Source organism: Cornus florida, unplaced genomic scaffold (genome assembly GCF_030987335.1).
Source record: "Cornus florida cultivar Cherokee Brave unplaced genomic scaffold, ASM3098733v1 CherokeeBrave_3.0.0_Hap2_Chr05, whole genome shotgun sequence".
In the NCBI taxonomy this organism is placed as follows: domain Eukaryota; kingdom Viridiplantae; phylum Streptophyta; class Magnoliopsida; order Cornales; family Cornaceae; genus Cornus; species Cornus florida.
In genome coordinates, this window is record NW_026775575.1 from 26,772,839 (window position 1) to 26,777,390 (window position 4,552).

General features: G+C 36.8%; 1 non-coding gene across 1 annotated transcript; it reads left to right on the forward strand.

Moving 5' to 3' along the window:
* Positions 1-1,875: 1,875 nt before the first annotated feature.
* On the forward strand, positions 1,876-1,982 carry LOC132310672 (small nucleolar RNA R71). The gene has a single exon (XR_009482672.1). It is a non-coding gene; the product is annotated as a small nucleolar RNA R71 (small nucleolar RNA).
* The last annotated feature ends 2,570 nt before the right edge of the window (positions 1,983-4,552 follow it).

The following is a 4,552-nucleotide window of genomic DNA, read 5'->3' on the forward strand; positions in this document are numbered from 1 at the left end:
ACTAGGAAACACTCGTCTTCATCTGTGGGATGTTGACTTGCATTGAATACATTAAGCTTAACCATCATGTTGCCAAAAGAGATGTCCATAATGCCGGATCTACAATTAATGGTGGCATTGGCAGTGGCAAGGAATGGCCTTCCTAGGATGACTGGAATGTGATTGGTGAGATTAGGGACTGGCTCAGTATCTAGTACCACAAAATCAACCGGGAAATAAAATTTATCAACCTTAATTAGAATATCCTCAACAATCCCCCTTGGTTTCTTAATTGATCTATCGGCTAGTTGGATTACTACCGATGTTGGCTTCAAGTCCCCTAACCCTAACTGCAAGTAAACAGAGTATGGAATGAGATTGATACTTGCACCTAAATCAAGGAGAGCTCTACGAACTTCTTGGTTTCCAATAACACAAGAAATAGTCGGAGCACCTGGATCCTTGAACTTAGGAGGAGTGTTAGAAAGAATGATGGAACTCACTTGTTCTGTTAAAAGCACTTTCTTAAGGTCCCTTCCCTTGCTCTTCCTCTTTTGTGTGCACAAGTCCTTCAAGAACTTTGCATATGGTGGAATTTGCCTAATTGCATCTAGAAGAGGAAGATTGATTTTCACTTGTTTAAACACTTCCATCATATCATGAATTTTTCCTTCTTGTCTCCCAAATGATGAAGTTTCTCTCAAAGCTTGAGGAAATGGAGCTTTTGGCTCATAAGGCTTCTCTAATTGGGGAGATGATGATGAAGATAATGGAATGTCCTTTTTGGAACCACTAGCATCCAAGGAAATTGGAATAGAATTTGGAATGGGATGGATGCAACCACTTGGTTGTGCCAATTCATTATCCTCCTTAGGTACCTCTACCTTATTATCCACTTTCCTACCACTCCTCAAGGTAGTAATTGCTTGAACTTGCTCATTTCCAGAAAATTCTGATGAAGGACTTGCTTGCGCCATAAATTGCCCTTTAGGATTGGTCTCAGTTTGACTAGGCAACTTACCTTTCTCTCTCATATTTAAAGAATTAGCTAATTGCCCAATTTGAGCTTCAAGCTTTGCAATTGATTGAGAGTGAGAATGAAACAGTTGATTATCTTTTTGAAGATTACCTAAAGCCTACAAGACTTTGTCCTCAAAAGCTGAACTTTTAGGAGGCGCTTGATTTGGATTAGAGTAAGATTGAGAATTTGATGCTTGAGGATGAGAGTAGGACTGAGGATTTGATGCTTGAGGTTGAGAGTATTGATTCACATTCTGAGGATAGAATGAAGGACGGTAACCTTGAGAATTCTGATTTTGATTTTGGAGATGTGGGGGAACATACTTTGCTTGGTAGCCTTGATTTTGAGGAGGGTTTGCACCGTCTCCTTGATTTCTCCATGCAAAGTTTGGATGATTTTTCCACCCCGGATTGTAAGTATTGGAATAAGGGTTGTTCCCTTGATGAATGAAAGCAGCATTTGCTTGTTCTTGAGACTCACTTGGTATAATTTGTCCAAGAGGGCAATTTGAAGTATGGTGAGTGTAACTAGAACAAGTCATGCACATTTCATTGGAATGGTGAGGATATGATTGAGTTGCCGGACCTTGATTCAAAAGGAATGTATCAAACCTTTGAGTAAGATTTTTGACCTCAGCGGCAATTTCCATGGAAGAGTCTATTTGATTTATAGCTTTCTTTCCTCCCATATGTGCTAGGTGACTACCCCTAGAAGATGAAGATCTATGCATTGAGTTTTCACTCATTTTTTCGAAAAGTTGCCAAATTTCATCTTCATTTCTTTCAATGTAGCTTCCGCCACAAGAAGCATCAACAATGCCCTTATTGGCATCGGATAAACTTGAAAAGAAACATTGAACTAATTGCCACTTAGGAATGTCATGATGTGGACACTTCCGTAGCAAGTCATTCAAACGTTCCCATGCTTCATGAAGGGGTTCTCCTTCTTGTTGTTTAAATTCACGAATGGAAGTTCTCATGGCATCAGTTCGACTTGCGGGGTAATAATTTTTTAAGAACTCTTGTTGCAATTGTGCCCAAGAGGTGATTGTATTTGGCTGCAAGTTGTTGAACCAATATTTAGCTTTATCCCGAAGAGTGAAAGGGAAAAGCTTCATTTTTAGGACTTCTTCCGGAACATCCGTGATTTTCACGGTGGAACAAACTTCCAAGAACTCATCTAAATGTTTATAAGGCTTCCACCAAGCCTTAATCTCATAATGATGAGCACGAAAATTTGGCAATTGAATGCAAGTAGGTGCATTATATTGATTTGGAGTGTAACGATCCCTAAGGACCATTGGAGGATTGAGAGGAGGATATGGCATTTGACCTTGTTGATGATATGCCATTTGACCTTGTTGAGGGTATGCCATTTGAACATATTGTTGTTGTTGCTCACCAATTGGGGGAACAACATTTGGCCTTGGCATCCCTAGATTAGGTTGTTGCACCGCATGATTAACTGGTTGTGGCATTCCCAAGGGTGGATGCACACCTTGAGGATCCACAATATGAACTTGTGGTGGGTGGTGCACACCATTATGATCCACATGACCAAGATCTACAATGGGATCTTCAATTGGATCTTCCATTAAAGGTGATGGAAGATCAAAATTTAAAAGATTAAGATGACTATCCCTAGTACTACTTCTTAAACGTCGAAGAAAAATTTCGAGATTTTGATTTACAGGAGCAAGAGAACGATTAAGTGATCTACGACCATGCATGCACTAGAACAAGTCAACACACCAACATTTCAAAATTTCAACCTCCACATACGATGTTCCCAAACTCCTCAATAATATCAATGCACTTAAAACAAATAAATGCCTCCACACGGGCCGATGCCTTCTACAAGAAGGTATGCTTGGACTTAAAAATAAAACAATTCAATTTAAGCCTCCACTTGGGCTGTCCAAAGCATGCAAATTGGTATACAATTAAAGTACTAAAATTAAAGAGAACTTACAGATGGTCCTTAAGCAACTTCAATTTTTTTTTTAATTGCTTCTAAGTCCAGCGTTTGCTCCACTTTGCTTCAAGTACCTAATTGACAAATCAAATAAAAAAAAATTAAAAATTAAAATGACTTAAAAGTAGACAATCAACAAAGAACTAATGTTTAATTCAATTCTTCAAAACTGTTAGATCCCCGGCAACGGCGCCAAAACTATGGTGCGACCGAGCGTGTGCACAAAATAATGCACAACACTTTAGGTTTAGAAATAATGTCAAGTGGGCACCATATTTTAAAATTTATAAAACCACTAAACACTTATACTATGGAGTATGAATTGAGCAGGGATCGTCCCAAGAGATCTAAACAATTATAGGTTTTCCAGAATTGAATTCTACTTTAGTGCTTATGTGATTGCCAAAAGGGTTTTGTTTGTGATTAAAATTAATTTTAAACTAAATGATTGCAATAAAGAAATATAGTTTAAGAGATTGGAAAGAGACTTAGGGTGTAGGATTCACCACTAAGCACATTCCCTAACTCACTCACTTTCAACTAATTGGGGAAATAATACTATGTAATCTATATGTGGCTAACAAGTGCAATGAAAAGTGTAAACCATCAATTTCAAGTATGAATCAACTACCTAATGACAATTAAACTAAGTGTAGTGCAATTCACCCATTCAAAGCATGATTTATCAATCCAACTTACAAATTTAACACACATTAATCTAGAAGATAATGCAATTGTGACAAAAAGTATGGAATTCAAACATAAGTATGGATGGTCTACTTACCTAATAATTGAATTGCAATTAAATTAATTAAACTTAAATTAAACTAATTAAACATGAATTTAAAACTAATTAGACAACAAATTAACCTAAACATGTAGTACCATCCATCAAATGGAAGCATTTTTCATCAATTTAAAACACAATTACAACTAAGCAATACCATGCATAGCCATCACAAGAATCAATTAACAAAGAATTCATGTGTAAAATTTGTTTATCAATCAACCACACATAAGACAATATGAGATTAATACAGATAATCAATTGGAAGAATTTAATTCATAATATTCAAGACTATACACTAATTACATAAATTAATCCCCAAAAAAGTATGAAAAGAGAGAGAGAATAGGTTACATGCTTAGGGTTTATCCAACCCTAAGTAGAAGAATCAGCCACTCATGGTTGATGGAGTCGAAGACAGGACAATCCCCATCATCTGCTTCATCTTCTCTGAACTTTTCTTCCAAACCCTAGCCTGTTCTTCTTTTTCCCTTTCTTCGCGTGTTTTTCCAGAGAGAAAATACGATACTACGATACAGAAAAAAAAAAAATAAAATAAAATTTTTCTCCTTTTTTTTTTTAATAATCTTTTACCTAAATAAAAACTAAAACTAACCCTAATCTAATGGCTCACTGGGCCTTAAGTAACAATCTCATTAAAGCCCAACAGTTCCCAAAATGAGCCCAAAAATTAAATAAAAACTGTAATGTTGCTAAGTCCTGGGGGATCGATCCCCCACCCTGGGGATCGATCCCCCCAGAGTTAACAAATTCCTTTAAGCCTTATTCAG